Raw genomic sequence first — 17,282 nt, 5'->3', positions numbered from 1 at the left:
AACATCCCAATAACTCTTAGTTAAACAAAAAGGGATTTAAGAAACAAGACGTAATGTGACTCATCCCAACAAGGGAGACACACGTCCTAGGACCATCTAGGCACCCAAAAGGCACCATCTAGGCGTCCAAAAGGCACCATCAAGAGGGCACAACAGCGGCTATACACCCTGAGATGCCTCAGGAAAGAACACAACAAGCAGGAGATACTGGTGGCCTTCTACCGCGGCGCAGTGGAGAGCATCCTCACCTACGGCATCTGCAACTGGTTCTACAGCTGCACAACAGCGGAGAGAAATGCGCTACAGAGAGTCGTGAGAACAGCACAGAAGATCACCGGCGCCCCCCTCCCCTCTCTGGAAGAGCTGTACAACACACGCTGTCTCAGGAAGGCCTCCAAGATCTCCAGGGACCCGACCCACCCTGGGCACGTACACTTTATCAGGCTGCCCTCGAAAAGGAGGTACAGGACCCCGGCCGCTAAGACAAACAGACTGAAGAACTGCTTCTACCACAGGGCCGTCAAGGCCCTGAACACAGCAAAGGCCTAAGTTCTGGGCCCAGGACAGTCTGGACGGATTGTATGGCAGCTAGTGCTGAGGCACAAACATGTACATTTCAAGCCTGCAAACTGTGACACTTTAAATAACGTGAAAAAATACTTTTGTTCAATATGACAACCCTAGTTGACTATCTGTGCAGTATAGTACAGTGGATTGTGTACATAGCCTTTATTTATGTAAACCAGCTCCTTACCTTCTTGTGATTTTATTCTTTTTCTAAAAGTTTTTTTTTTTTTTTTCCTTTCCTAACACCAGGGGAGCCACCCCTTCTAAATTTCGTTGTTTGGTACCTGTACTGTAGCAATGACAATAAAGTCCATTCATTCATTCATTCATTCATTCATCTCCCCTCCCTAATTCACCATTTGAACAACAACAGTGTTCTCAGACAGGTTTGGGTTTGGTCATGACATGCTCCACTCAACCAAAAAAAAGATCTTCATGACTTCATGTGCCTCAGCTCGTCTGATTTCGAGTCCAGCAGCTTCTCAGTTTCGACCAGTGTGTTCTGTTTTTCTTTGCATCTTCTTCTCAGGGTGTTTGATTTTGTGAGCAGCTGGGCCATTAATGATCCACATTTCCCCTCTGCCTGCTCGGCTAGCTGATCAGCATCTCTTTGGAGGGAGTGGCACACCTCTGTCAGAACCTTTTTCTTTTTCTTCAGGTCTTCTATGTCCTCTAGAACGGCTTTTCTCTTGAGGCCCTGTGCAGAACTCAGTTTCTTCCTCCGTTCATCTTCCAGGTAAATCCTGTACTTTGACCTTGCAGAGGCTACTGAACCCATGAACTCCTTGGTGAGAGGTACCTTGAGAACACCCCCACAGACACAGACCTTGTCGCAGATCAACCTCAAAGCTTCCATCGACCTTTCAAGGATGTTGCACGTTTCAACCTCCTTGTTGATGGAGAATCCTCTTTCTACCGTGGCTTGTCCATGGGACAGAAGTAGAAGGCTCTGAGAAAACTTGGACAGCTCAGGGTAAGACTGGCTGAGTGCTGAGTGCAGGAACACATCAAGCCGCTCCTTCAGGGGCTGAAAGGAGAGGAATCTCTCATCTCTCGCCTCAAGAGAGAGAAAGCTCTGGAACTGTTGGACGATCACATCACCTGGAACAGGGGAAATTAAATAAATATTACTAATAGGTTAAATTAAATTCTAGTCATTTAGTTAATCTTTCATTGGACAAATACACGGCACAGTGTCCGTAAAGTAATTAAAAGGAAAGCAGTGTAGTGTAGATATCTTCTGTGTTACTATTATTTCATTCGGATGCATTTGAAAAGACACTTTCACACTGACAAAAGAATGCAAAGAAAATGGTCTTAGCCTACAGTAACCTATCCACTTCTACTCTCTGTATATTTTTCCTACCAGCTGAGACGCCTCCTGCCAACTGCTTGTCCTGCAGCATTGTTTGTACTGTTGTCTTCATCTTTGCGAGGCACCACTCTGCATCTCTGTGCATGCTTGTGGGATCTAAACATCCAATGGCCCTGATCACTGGAATTTTCAGGGGGCTTTTCTCCTGCACTTTCTTAACCATGTTAACCAGGCCCTGCATGCACTCTTTCCTGAAGGTGAGCACAGAAAGCTCACCTACCCTGCTTCCTGGCTTGCCCTGAAGTGCCCGTGACAAATAAGGAACAGACTATAAACATAGGCTATAAATTATGTAGACGGTAAGCTTTATAGTCTAAAAAAAGTTTCTCCATATCCGCTATTATTATTATTATTATTAATTAATAATAATAATACAAACAGCAGAATAAGATGTACAAATTGTAGTTGGATTGGTGTACAGATAGAGCAAATCCAGACATACATCCCTGAAAAGAAAATAGGCAGTATCAAAATTACCTTGATGGCAGTTTCAGCACCCAGGCCTATGTCAACATCCTTGTAGGATACCCTGTCCGCCTCATCAGCCACGTCAATTTTGGTCAGCTTCAGGGGAGTGGCGTCTTGCAGGAGCTCCCCCTTTACAAACCGCCGCAGGAGACTCTTAAAAGGATATAGCAAGCAATCAGTGACAGAACTATCCTACTAGCCTACCATTAAACAGATAATTGGTGTGAGTGTGTGTGTTTCTTGGCATCAATGTTTTATCTCAAGTGACTTGGCCAATCTATGTAAAACTGCACATGGCATTGAGGATGGATTGGCAGAGGGGCACTATTTTGCAGAGTTGTGGACCACCACAAATCCACGGGTATGGACTAGTTAATATAGATTAATCATAGTTGAATTAGGCCCTAGTGTAATGACTACCTTCAGCAGCTCACTCAAATCTTTGGCCAAGAAGGGCAGAACTGGCTCATCAGTTTGATAGTTGGTCAGGAAGGGCCTGAAGGTCCTGGATATCGCCAGGAAGAACTGGAGCTTGGCGATGATGAGGGGATCCGCTTGTGCTGCCTCAATGATGTCGTAAGAGGCAGTACCGGGGTTTGGGAGCTTCTTCTGCTGGACTGCATCCATGTACATCATGATCATTGGCCACACTAGAATTGCCCTCTCTGACACAGGGACATTTTCAACCCACCTGTGCAAAAATGGACAATGTCAGGTCACTCCAATTTTAATTGTGTCATTTTACTTCATTGTTGCCACATAAAAACACAGACATTTCAGGCCAAGCCCTTTCTCAATGTGTATTCTCAACCTACCCGTGGCCACAGAATGGTAGCGGAAAGCAGGTGGACCCAGTCAAGGCAGTGAAGTCTTCCCTCCTAGCTGGAACATTGTGGAAAAGGAAATGGAGTGCTCGAAGGAGCTTGTCCAGCTGCCACATAGTAAAACCTGCCTTCACTGCATTGTGGATGGTGTGAAGCCCACAGCTTCCAACATTGACTAGATGAGCACCATACAGCTCAGCATGCTCTTTCTGGAGGAGGTCTGCCAACTTCAAGTTGACATTTGGGCCGTGGATAGAAGCTGCCTCATATTGAGTTTTGCAACACATTCCTGTGAATAGACACAGCAATTAGTATTTAATGACAATATTCATTAAATGTTTATTCTTGAAATACACTGCCATTCAGACATTCAGTAAGATATTAACTATAGCCTAATTTCCACTCATCATTATATGTAAATTACTTCCAAGCCATTCAAGCTAAACTGAACTGCTAGCCTGGTCACCCAACTTCACTCCTCAAGAATAATGAAGACAATTTGCTAGTTAAAGGACCCACAATAACCACCCACACACACACACACACACACACACACACACACACACACACACACACACACACACACACACACACACACACACACACACAATCAAACACACACACACACACACACACAATCAATCAATCAATCAAAATCACACATCCAACAGTAACCTTATTACACCACTCTCTGTGTCACATTTATCCCTAGGGATACATTTTTATCCTTACTGACAGACAACCACCCTCTCTACCGTCCATGCCTCCTCCTCCCCAATCCCATCAACCTGTGTCGAGTCACTTGCCACATCCCAATCTCATCTATTAATCTACACTTTAGCCACACGATTGTCCATAAGTATAAGTATGAAAAATGTAAATAAACGTACTTTGATGTGATGCAGCAGGTCGTCAGCTTTTCCGTGTCCCAGGAATTGAGAGCCAATGTACCGTGATTGAACACGGTCATCCTGCCAAAACCGAATGTGGACGTCGAGCTGTTTCGTTTTTGTTGACTGGTTGAGAGACTCGTCAAACATCAGCACAAACTGGCCAGCCTTGTTAATGGTGTCAATGAGCTGCTGCTTAAAGTATGGTGCTATCCCGAATCTTATTATATATCCAGTTTTGTCCTTGCCACAGGAGAACGTCTTGGCAATGTCCGAGTCTGGAAACATTGCCTTGAAAACATCGGAAATGTTTTCGTTTGAGTTCAGTGAGTGGTGTTTCACCGCTGTGTCGAGACACCATAATCTCCGCACGCAGTGTTTGTGTGCCGCCCAGAGCCAACCTGATGTCGGCAAAAGACGAGGCAGAGGTGGCTGCCCTGTTAGTAGCCAAGGTCGTAGCTGTAACGTGAGCTTCATTGGGTGCGGCTGGTGTAACGTCGGCAGTAGATTTAGGTAGTGTTGCAACGGCAGTAGCACAAACATTTACAATAGAGAGCTGCCGCTCTCGGTGACCAACGGCGGCCTTGTGGCTAGCGCCATGCATGTGCGACTTAACCCCGTTGATCCCCATCGATGCAACACTTATTTTCTTTTTACATATACAATACGCCTCCCTGATGTTACCGGCGACTGGTTGCAGGCAGCCATGGCTTAAAGTCTGGCACATCCAACCAGGACTCCGCAAATGTACACTTTCCCATTGTTATTTTTTTACACTTTCCACTTGGTTTCTACAAAATGATTCAAAGAAATTCGTTTTCGTCTTTCGCTCTCAGGGCGTCATGTGACGTAACCTCGGGGTTATGCATTACGTTAAAGTTTCCGGTTCATCTTAGTTTTTTTAATAAAACTAATAAATTCACGAACTTTTACTAAAAGTTTTTAGGACAAACTCTTTGGACAGAGTCTAATTCAGAAAAATACATACAAAATTCAAGACCTCATAAAATCGTGATAAGACTTTTTAATACTTATTAAGGGTCTTGATTTTCCCAAAATCGATTTATCAACTTTTAATACTTTTCAAGACACCGCGGACAATGTGTGTGTGAATGGGTGGATGAGAGGCCGTTGTAAAGCGCTTTGGATAAAGGCGCTATAAGTCAGTCCATTTACCCAGGGTTCGAGTTATAAGCTGATCTCTGTGGGGGTCTCCAAAATAACAGTGCGAAATGTTCTCATGCACGTGCGAATCATGCCCACACAGCGATGGGACTTACAAGTTTTAACTAGCTATAGGCAGTAGCGGATTAAGGTGGTCAGTGGCCCTAGGCTACTCCTTTGTGTGAGGACCCCCCGCCCCCATACACAAGCCTCCCCCCTCCACAAAATATACAACTCACGAGCACCCTGCACACACACACCACTCATAATGCTTTACCATAAAACACTTAAACACTTTAATAACACAATAACACAACAGTGTTAATAATGCAAAGAATAAAAAAAAGGTTCAGTGCATTCAGTTCTGTCTCTATTGCTCTCCTCTCCCGTTGTCTCTCTGTTACTGTCCTGTTGTCCGTCTCTCTGTTGCTCCCCTCAGCTCTAAATGACAGAAATGAATTAGCTAATTAGTTGGCATGTAAACATATAGTTAGGGTTGGGTACAGTTTGGGTTTTATTCGATACCGGTGACAAATCGATACTTTAGAAACGGTACCGGTACCGAAACATCATCCTCATCCTCATCCTCCTCCTCAAATACCAACATATCCTGACGCTACAGCTGCAGGCTACTCATTTCACCACATCAACAGCCCCACATGAAACAACAGCTATAAAAGCGATAGTCACACATGTATCTCGGCCAATAATTGTGTTATTTTTGCTATACAGAAGGAGCGAAAAATACATGTACACTAGGTTAGTAAAAAGTAAAAGCCACCTTACCTTTACGGAGACAAGATAGACCAAAGTGGTCTGTTTTCAGTAGGCTGCGGTCGCGGTCCTGGAACCCATGATGCTGACGTCCGAAGTCCTTTCTTTATCCAAGATTGGATGAACGGGAGAGGGTCAAAAAATGGCCTTTTTTTGGGCGGCATGGTAGCTACTGTATGTATATACTCCTGTATAGCTAATGAATGAATGTTTGCTTCTCAATAATAGGCTAGGTGCACGATCTCACTACTTCCTGAAAGGCAACTGGTATATGAACATATCCTGTCTCACTCTATTGGTTTAATTGATTAATCAGCTGTGCACTGTGTGTTCCAACGGTTTACCGCACAGCTGATTAATCAACCTTTTGCTGTTGCACAATATTCTACTGCGCCCCATGGTGTCTTGGTGGTGAAGTGCAGGCAGTCAAAGGCCTACTGTCATTCACAGGAGATTAATGGTGCGCGTAGCTCTTTTGGAAAACGTGTTTATTTTACAGTATTTATAATATAAATTAAATATTATTCATTACATTGACATTTTGATCAAATAATAGTTGTGGTAATGTATTATTAGCGACCCCCACAGATTTTTGATTTTACTGCCTTCATGGGAGCTCAGAGAGTCTCAGACCATCTCTATGGGAGCTCAGCTCCCATTGGCTCCCACATAACTCGAACCCTGCATTTACCATTTCGTAAATTCGCTCTGAGAGCGCCGGAGCGCACAGTGTGTTCAACGGCAAGGGACCAAGTAATTTGATTGGACAAGAGGCATTCCATGAGTGCTGATCAGATTTCCAGAGCGAATTTACGAAGGCAGCCTATATCTTTTATTGTGTCATTTAGAATGTTGGAATGTATAGAAGTTCTGATGCTGTTTATCACTACCATGACAACGGATGTAAAACATTCAAAAGTAAGTAACTTCAGCTCAGTGCAGTGCAGTGTTCTACATTCATTTGCAAACATGGACAAAGAGAGAGAAGATATTGAGAGACAGTGGGAGGATATAAGGAGTGCTATGGAGGCCTTGGAGAAGAAGGAGGAGGAGATGGAAGGAATGGAGGTGGCCCTCTTTGAGGAAAGGAAGCAGCTCAACAGAGACAACATGGTGTTGAGCAGGAAGCAACAGCAGGGGGAAATAAAGGTAGAGTGGTGGAAAGAGAAGACAGACATCTTATTGGAGGACAGGGAGGAGTTGAGGGCAAAGGAGGAGGCCGTTTGGAAGAAGGCAGAGGAGGTTGAGAGGAGGAGTGAGGAGATGGAGAGAGAAAGGGAGGTGATGGAAAGAGAGAGACAGGAAATGCAACAACAGCGTTTGAAGAACAAGAAAGAGGAGGAACTTCTGAGGAAGGAGAGAGAGGAGATGGCTGAGAAGGGAGAGAGGCTCTGGCAAAAGAGGCTCAAACTAAACAGAGCTCAACAGGAGCACATGCTCAAAACATGGAGCGACACTGATGCCCTGACTAACCAGAGAGGACTGCTGGAAGAAGAGAGAGAGAAGTTAAAGGAGAGGGAGAGCAAGATGAACTTGAGAGAGAGTGAGGAAATGGAGAGGATGGAAAGAGAGAGACAGGAAACCGAACAGCAGCGTTTGAAGAACAAGAAAGAGGAGGAACTTCTGAGGAAGGAGAGAGAGGAGATGGCTGAGAAGGGAGAGAGGCTCTGGCAAAAGAGGCTCAAACTAAACAGAGCTCAACAGGAGCACATGCTCAAAAAGCGTTTGAAGAACAAGAAAGAGGAGGAACTTCTGAGGAAGGAGAAAGAGGAGATGGCTGAGAAGGGAGAGAGGCTCTGGCAAAAGAGGCTCAAACTAAACAGAGCTCAACAGGAGCACATGCTCAAAACATGGAGCGACACTGATGCCCTGACTAACCAGAGAGGACTGCTGGAAGAAGAGAGAGAGAAGTTAAAGGAGAGGGAGAGCAAGATGAACTTGAGAGAGAGTGAGGAAATGGAGAGGATGGAAAGAGAGAGACAGGAAACCGAACAGCAGCGTTTGAAGAACAAGAAAGAGGAGGAACTTCTGAGGAAGGAGAGAGAGGAGATGGCTGAGAAGGGAGAGAGGCTCTGGCAAAAGAGGCTCAAACTAAACAGAGCTCAACAGGAGCACATGCTCAAAAAGCGTTTGAAGAACAAGAAAGAGGAGGAACTTCTGAGGAAGGAGAAAGAGGAGATGGCTGAGAAGGGAGAGAGGCTCTGGCAAGAGAGGCTCAAACTGAACAGAGCTCAACAGGAGCATATGCTCGAAACATGGAGCGACAGCGACGCCCTGACTAACCAGAGAGGACTGCTGGAAGAAAAGCTGGAAAAGATGCAGACAAGGGAGAGCATTATGAATGAGAGAGAGAAAGAGGAGAAAGAGAGAGAAGAATTGAAGATGGACAAAAAACCGAGGGAGGAAGCTCTGACAAAAGAGAGGCAACGGATGGTGAGTGAAAAAGAATGAATAGAACGAGATATAATCTACAGTAGTCTATAGTCTGACATCTGAGGCTGTGTTATGGTTGGGGGGAAATGTGTAGGCTATACCTTGACCTAACTACCATGATCTGCTTCCTGATTTGTGGACCAAAGTCACTACTCTGACTTTGCATTCTACCTCCTCTTCTTCCACCAATCACCTCTAACCCCCTTATGTCCTGTTTTGACTTTGTTGCAGGTGAACATGGGCCATAAGGATCACCTAACGGTCACCACAATCGCAGCAGCCTGGGCCCTGAATACCAGCCTCCACTCAGAGAAATCCCAGCCAGCAGGCTCAGGTAATACATCCCATACACTACATGAGTATGTGAGGGTTTGTGTGTGTGTGTGTGTGTGTGTGTGTGTGTGTCCATACAGTTCATTATCAAGGTATAACAAAAGAGCTTAAAGTATTATTTCCAGTGGAGTGGGGCCTATAGACTAATATAATCAGCTGAGCTCACTTGACATTGGCCCTGCCTGAATACAGTGATTCTGTTGCAGGAGATGGCTTACTGACCTGATTGGCTAAGGAACTGGAGAGGAGAGGAAGGAGCGGAAGACAAACTTATTATTGATAACAAACTTGATTATAAATGCTTTCACCATTTCATCTGTGACTACTTTGAACTGCAACTAGGGAGTTACTATGGCAATTCTTGAATGGCCAAGTCAATCTTTACATTTAATCCAATTGAACATAATTTCCTGATAAGAGTTTAGGCAAAATGATCTAAAAACAAACAAGTGAAGATGGCTGCAGTACAGGCCATCCCCAGACAATACCCAGCATCTAGTGAGGTCAATGGGTTGCAGATTAGTTATTGCAGTTATTGCATAATCCAGGGTTCCCGCACCTTCTGAAACATCAAATTCAAGCACCTTTCAAGGACTTTCAAGACTCAATTCCCTCAAAGTCAAGGACCCAACACGGCATAGTTTGAGACGCATCTAGATGAGAATTGATATAATAGGAACTATCCGCTCACAGACAACAATTAAAAAGAGAGGCTTGAATGTGTGAACACTAGATGGTCTCTTGCCTTCTCTATCACAGAACAGCAAAACAATATATTGTGAAATATGTGTAAAGTTAAGCAATACAGAGACTTATTTACTAGTTGACGAGCTAAGAAAAACATTTTTGAATATATATTTTAAAAAAATAGAGAGAGAGAGAGAGGAATTCAAGCACTTTCAATGACCTATGTCTATTTTGAAAAACTTTTAAGGCCTTGATTTTTTTTCTCTCAAATTCACAAACTTTCAAGGATTTCAAGGACCCGTGGGAACCCTGCTGACTGTTCACAGAAGTTTTATTTCAATTTTCAAATAAGAAAAACCCCTGACCCGACATGTACTGTACTACCACACCACTCCTCCCTCCATCCCTCTCCTCTCTCCCTCCTCCCCTGTCCCCTGCTTGCTTCCTCCCTCCATCCCTCTCCTCTCTCCCTCCCTCCTCCCTCCCTCCTCCCCTAGCCCCTCCCTCCTCCCCTAGCCCCTCCCTCCTCCCCTCCCCTCTCTCTCCTCCCCTCCCCCCTCCCCCCTCCCTCCCTACCTCGATGGAGGGAGGAAGCAAGCAGAGCCTCACCAGGTGCGTGCGGCTGACAGTGGTCCTTCAGATCCTCCAGCCTTTCACAAACGGTCTCCATGGCGACACCGCAGTCCATCCCTCCGCTGGAACTGACCAATAGCAGGCGGGGCTCCTTGATGCGCCGAGCCCTGGCGCCGATGGGCCGCCTCCCATCGACCCTCACGGCCACGTTGACCACGGAGCCGCCGTGTTCAAAGGCGATGGGGGGCGTGTCACTCCAGCCACCTGGGGGGGAGATTACTGCTGTTGACTGGTGGTGTGTTCATAAGAACTTGTAATAATAATAATAATAATAATAATAATACATTATGGTCAAATGCCCCCTCCATGGCTGTTCTCGTTTAACAGATGGATGGTAAATGGACTGCACTTATATAGTGCCTTTATCCGAAGCACTTTACAACAGCCTCTCATTCACCCATTCACACACACATTCACACACCAATGGCGGCAAGCTACCATGCAAGGCGCCGGCCCGCTCATTGGGAGCAATTTGGGGTTCAGTGTCTTGCCCAAGGACACTTTGACATGTGGCCAGCCGGGGCTCGAACCGCCGATCTGCCAACCTTCCAATCATTAGACGCCGACTCTACCTTCTGCGCCACAGCCACCCCACATTAGACTTATATAGTGCTTTTCTAGACACTCAAAGACGCTTTACAAACTGAAAAGATCGAGTAGTAATAATAAAAAGAAACAAAATAAATAAATAAAAGAAAGTATAGGGGCGTAATTGAGGTAGTGCTGGGGACACATGGGAAGGGGAGGGGGAGATGGAGAGGGTTAACTGGTGAAGGCGAGCTTGAAGTAGTGGGTTTTGAGGGCCTAATATCTCCAGGCTTACTGCTGTGACTGGTGGTGTGTTAACACTAGAACAGCCGTGCCTTTTTTACCTACTAAAAGAGCCGCCTCTTTACAATGCTCAAGCTGCTACTTACACACAACGACCACTAGTTGGCCATCTGTTCAATTAGCCTGCTTCCTACACAGAAAAACGGCAAAATAGCTTTATACTATTGATGTGATTTTGAAAATGTAAGGATACTGGGTGGTAGAACACACATATCTAGGAAAAGTCATGAAAGGAGGGTCCTGAAATTTGATAGAGTGCAAAGATATAACATTTTTCTTTAGTCACAGAGGTCAAATGACCCCTCATGGCTGTTTTAGTGTTCATAAGAACTGGTGAACCAGGCCTCTGCGACTCACCTGATAGGTCCAACCTGGCAGGACACTCCACTTCCTGCCACGCCCCTATGGGCATCACCTCGCCACGACCGATGGAGACGTACGCCTGTGCTGACATCACAGCTTGGCGTAGCAGCACCTGCCCAGCCCCCTCGTAGTGTCGCGCTGCACGCACTAGCAAGTCTGTCCTGTAGAGGGCAGCAACACATCCACGCAGTAGGTCACACTAACACTACTAATACTGCATGTATTATTGACTCGTGTAAATGACAAAATAATGATCTGTTTCCATTGTCGCAAACTCAAAGGCTGCATCATGATAATCTTGACCGGCTTCATTTCTAATACAGCCACTTTTGACTTTTGGATTTTTGTTGCAAGTAATTTACATCTAATTTAGGCTTAAGAAGGTACAGTATGTAACATTTCGAGCTTTCTAAAAGCTTCCTAATGGTTGTAACGACTCTACGTTTAATAATTAGCAATCAGGGAAAGAAAGAAATATTTCATGAACGAATCCTGTTTTGGTCCGGAAAAAGCACATTCAGTGTTCAGGTAGTCAGGTAGTGTGCTGGTAGTCATAGTAACCAGGTAGTGTGCTGGTCGTCATAGTAACCAGGTAGTGTGCTGGTCGTCATAGTAACCAGGTAGTGTGCTGGTAGTCATAGTAACCAGGTAGTGTGCTGGTGGTCATAGTAACCAGGTAGTGTGCTAGTCGTCATAGTAACCAGGTAGTGTGCTGGTAGTCATAGTAACCAGGTAGTGTGCTGGTAGTCATAGTAACCAGGTAGTGTGCTGGGTGGTCGTACCTGCTGAGCCAGTTGAGTCTCTGGGCGGCCAGGGTCTGCACCCCGCCAGGCAGGTCCCCCCGCTCCAGCAGAGAGAAGGCGTGGCTCCAGGCAGGGTTGGCGGCCGGCCCGCTCCTCAGACCCCCCCTGCCCTCCCCGGCCAGACAGCCCAGCACGTCAGCTATACAGGCCAGGCAGCGGGCCGCCACGCCCAGGTTCTCTTTGCTCCCTGCCGCGACTGGAGGTCCCAGAGAGAGAGAGAGAGAGAGGGTGGAGTGTTAAAAGGTGCGATCTCAAATTCATAGACAGAGCTTTGTGTTACTTTGAGATATCTATGTATCCCACTCTGAGCTCTCTCAGAATGAACCGATAGAGAGCAAAACGCAAAATTCTACGCTAAATACTGGTGGGAAGCCTGCATGACCCCATCGCCAGGAAGTCCTCGTTTTTAAACCAAAAATGTCTTAGAACCCTAGCCTCATGCCTAGTTCAGTGCCATTTTAATTATGCAATCAGCTCATGGTACTGGAACCTCAACAAACCTCTGAAAACTAAACTTCAAACAGCACAGAAGAAATTAATTAGAGTGGTGTTGGGCTTCCGTTACAAAGCGCACGTTGGAAAGGTCCAATTCATGGAGCTTCAATGGCTGCCAGTTGAAGCCAGAGCCAGTCAGATGCGTCTTGTGACAGTCCACAGGGTCCTGAACAACAGAGCTCCGGCTTACTTTAATAATCTCTTTGAGAGAATAGCACACTCATACAACACTAGAGGAAGCTGCCATAATCTAGTCCCCTGTAGACACAGTAAAAAAAACAGGAGAAGTTTTGTTCACATATACAGGCGCAGTGGAATGGAACAAGTTGCCTTTAAGCATCAAAGAAACTGACAGTACCGCAGCTTTCAAGGCTAAGATCAGAATACAGCTGTTTAGCAACATCCCACTGTAAACCAAATAGAGAGTTATAGGACAGGAGAAGGACTTGTATGTTCCAGGCTAAATTATATACGTCTTGGAAGTTTTTATGGACTTGTTGGTTGCTATTGATGCGCTTTGTCTTCCCACATCAAGGACCTGTTTGTCTGTCTGTTCTGTTGTACTGTATGACTGTATGGGAGTGTTGTACTGTATGGGAGTGTTGTACTGTATGGGAGTGGCTGTTGGTATGGCCCCTTCCCCTCGTGGCCCTTTTTAACACCAGGGACAGCGACGGAAACAAGTCACAGACTTTATCGCTCCATCCCTGACAATTACAAGCATCATTGTCTCCATCTATGTATTTGTATTATTGTCAATAATTCAAATAAAATAAAAAAAAATCGATAAAAAAACCCATTTGGAAATGAGCCACTCACTGGAGTCTAGTGTGCTCAGCAGCGCCTCCTGCTGGCCTCCCAGCACAGCAGCTCTGAAGCAGGGCAGGAGGCTGTGGTCACTGTGGCCCTTCAGTGTGTCCGTCACTCTCCTCCTCCCTGCCAGGAAGAACAGCTCCTCCCTCCAGCCCAGCTCCGCATCCTGGTCAGCCAGGGACAGCACCTCCCTGAGAGACAGCCTCCAGGCCCCCTGCCACTGCTTCAGCGACCCAGGCCCGCCCAGCAGCCAGCCGACGCCCTCCTCCAGCCCTACAGCGCCCTCTCTGGGCTGGAAGACCGGGAACAGGCGAGCCTCCAGGAGGGAGCGGGGTCCGCTGGACCCCCACAGCTCCTCAGACCTGCAGGGGAGGAGGGGGGAGGTGTGATGGGGGGGTAGTGGTGGTCTAGTGGATAGTGAGTTGGACTTGTGATCGGAAGGTTGTGAGTTCAAATCCCGCCTGAAGCCACACCACTACTAGTGTGCCCTTGGGTAAGGCACTTAGCCCTCAGTTACTCCAGGGGGAATGTCCCTGTAATTCGTAATTGTAAGTCGCTTTGGATAAAAGCGTCTGCTAAATGGCAAAATTTAAAATTAATTATTATGTTCTGCTCATCCACCTGAGTACAACAGCTAGTCACATACTGTATCATGTTTTCAGTTTGAATAACATGCAATAATACATAGTTTATGCATGCAATAGTGGAAATAGCTAATTGTTTTCATATCGACAATGCGTGTACAGCCCACACAGATCTTGTAGAGGGATGTTAAGTAGTTATACTGAGAGTGGTGCTGCTGCTCCCATTCATGTCCCCTGGCATGGCTACATGGCTACATGGTAGCTCCCCGCCAGACAAAGAAAGCTCAAGAATGGAAATATTACTGAAAAAAGTGTCTAGATGAGCTGGGTTTCAGGTTTAAGGCAAGGTCAAGGGTCATGTTAAGGTTAATGTTAATGGAATGGAATGGAATGGACTTTATTTGTCATTGCTACAGTACAGGTACCAAACAACGAAATTTAGGAGGGGTGGCTCCCCTGGTGTTAGGAAAGGAAAAAGAAAACACATTTTAGAAAAAGCATAGATGCATAAAATCACAAGAAGGTAAGGAGCTGGTTTACATCAATAGAGGCTATGTACACAATCCACTGTACTATACTGCACAGATAGTCAACTAGGGTTGTCATATTGCACAAAAAGTATTTTTTCACATTATTTTAAAGTGTCACAGTTTGCAGGCTTGAAAATGTACATGTTTGTGCCTCAGCACTAGCTGCCAAACAATCCGTCCGGACTGTCCTGGGCCCAGAACTTAGGCCTTTTCTGTGTTCAGGGCCTTGACGGCCCTGTGGTAGAAGCAGTTCTTCAGTCTGTTTGTCTTAGCGGCCGGGGTCCTGTACCTCCTGTTCGAGGGCAGCTTGACAAAGTGTACGTGCCCAGGGTGGGTCGGGTCCTTGAGACAGGGGGTGGGGTTAGTCTCTATTCATCTCTATGGTGGTTAGTCTCTATGGTGGTTAGTTTCTAAGATGGTTAGTCTCGCCACGCTATCAGTCCTACTGTATCTCAGTGCGGTCGTAGAGGTCTCTCCAACTGTGGTTGAGGAAGGTAGCAGTTCCATGGTCAGAGGCGACCTAGAGGAGAGGGAGGCGTGGGTGAGAGGCAGGGGCGGAGAGACGGGGGGTGTCTCAACTGTCTCTGCTCTACTCCTCAGATCCTTCTTAGCTGCACTAAGGAGCACGATAGGAGATATTTTCTGCCTGCCCTAATAAGACTGTACAACTCCTCCTCTGGCTGGCTCGATGGGGGTGATCAGAGTCAGGCTGGGGGATGTTAAATACATTACATTTTTACATTTTTGGCATTTAGCAGACGCCTTATTCCAAAGCGACTTACAATCAATACATTTGACTAAGCAATCCACCAAAGTCATCAATCCACCAGTCGTAGCAGGAAGAGTAATCCAGCTCAGGCCCGGGGCCATTGATAGAAGGAAAAACCTTCTTCTATCACCTTCTTCTAAACCTAACCTTTTTTTTTTCATACTGGACTGTTCTTACTGTGTAATGTTTCAGTGGTTTGACTTGAAAACATGCTTCACTGTCCCGTTACTGACGCAGGGCACTGTAATGACATCATGAGCTACCGAGTGATGACATGAACAAAGGAGAGCAAGAAAAAGCGTTTTGTTACCTCAAGATCATCAGAAGCCCCCAGCGCTGTATAAACAGTGAGCTTCAGATTTCCAAGTTGTACACGGTGTCCCTGGATGATGATGTCATTAGTTAAAGCCAGCTTCCGGAGGTGCGATGAGGAGGTCACCTCCAGGCCTGACAATAAACAACCTGACTGGAGCTCTAGTGGACCCTGGGGGCAAAGTTCAAAGGTTAATCAGTGACTTGAATCATTTTCGAGTAGTCAGTAATATCAGCTGATGTTGATATGGTCCTAAAAAAAAAGAATAGTTGAGTAATTACTTTTTGCATACAAGCCTCAGATATCCTAATGACAAGCTACTACATTTTTTCTACATTGAGATGATGTGAATGTTTGAAAAGGGGGTGAAGAATTTGTATAGGCGTTGTTAAGAGAAAATATAATAAATAAACCTCTCTTTCTTTCATGTACCCCATCGGGTACAGATCAGACCCTCAATAAAGGAAGGATGCAAGTTTGAACTATTCATATAGTGAATATGTGAATGTCAGAATATGTAAACAGGCTCTGAGACTGAACGCCTCCTGACCTGCAGATGGCAGTGTTGGATGACTGCTCCTGTCGACAGGCTGACGTCCCCCTCCAGCACGCTGTTGATCACCCTGCCTCCATCGTCCACACAGCGGGGGTTCTAGAGGGATGGACAGACATCAAGACATCAAGACATCAGTCACCCGGAGTTTAGGATAAAATTCGCTTTGCTCTGCGTCGTTTGGAGCTGTGAGAACGCGCATTCGAAGTCGCTCCCGGAGCAATTAACCAACGCATGCTCCGCTTGAAAAGGGTGGTTTCGCTCCGGTTAGAAACGACGCATCGAGGCTGTCCATTGATTGATTGATTGAAAACTTTATTAGAAGATTTGCAGAAGTAGGTACATGAAAGTACATATTACATACAAGGTCAACTAACAGGATAAAAACCCAAGAAAGCCACTGGCTTATTTCAATTGGGGTCCTTGATTCTCAATTCATCGTTACATGTAAGACAGACAAAAAAGCTAGTACTATCTACAAGATAATACAGACAAATAACTATTACTATCTACAAGATAAACACACATCCATCATGGGAAGAACAATACAACAAAACATAAGGTATGTACAGCGGGTAGGACAGGTGGGGACATACACCACAGGTGGGGGCGGGGGACAAAACACAAAGTATGTACAGTGGGTAGTTCGGGTCTTTTAATCTGATTTTTGATTTAGAGGGTCCAGTTACGGATTGCAGCCTCCTGTAAATGTTTTTTGAGAGTGGTTTTGAAGGTGGGCAGTGTTTTGCACTCCTTTAAGATTATAGGAAGGGCGTTCCACATTTTTACTGCATAGTTTGCAAACGAGTTTAACCCCTTGTTTGTGGTGCAACGCGGTTGAACGTGGTTCGTGGAGCTTCCTCTGGTGTTGTATGTGTGGACGTTGTTCACTTTTTGGAAGTATGTTGACAGGTACTTGGGTGTCTTTGTGGTGTAGCGTATCTTGAAGACCAGGCCCAGTGCAAGCTGCTGCACTCTGTCAACTACTCGTAGCCAATCAAGGCTCAAAAAATGAGCAGCGGTTAGATGTGTCCTAGGGTTGAGGCCTAGCAGAAGCCTAACCAGTTTATTTTGGGCTGT

At 45.7% G+C, this 17,282-nt stretch overlaps 1 pseudogene across 1 annotated transcript in view; it reads right to left on the bottom strand.

The window, feature by feature from the left end:
• Positions 1–17,282, bottom strand: part of LOC308169811 (L-fucose kinase-like) — a 30,217-nt pseudogene that overhangs the window by 9,461 nt on the left and 3,474 nt on the right. The window contains exons 3-9 of the transcript in view: positions 16,200–16,301; positions 15,647–15,820; positions 15,014–15,087; positions 13,460–13,815; positions 12,125–12,341; positions 11,337–11,503; positions 10,125–10,352 (exon numbers count right to left, since the gene is read on the bottom strand). The product of the transcript in view is annotated as an L-fucose kinase-like (transcript). The remainder of the gene's footprint in view (positions 1–10,124; positions 10,353–11,336; positions 11,504–12,124; positions 12,342–13,459; positions 13,816–15,013; positions 15,088–15,646; positions 15,821–16,199; positions 16,302–17,282) is intronic.

The sequence above is a fragment of the Nansenia antarctica genome (assembly GCF_963989245.1).
Source record: "Nansenia antarctica genome assembly, chromosome: 14".
Classification (NCBI taxonomy): domain Eukaryota; kingdom Metazoa; phylum Chordata; class Actinopteri; order Argentiniformes; family Microstomatidae; genus Nansenia; species Nansenia antarctica.
This window is presented reverse-complemented; position numbering and strand designations above follow the sequence as displayed.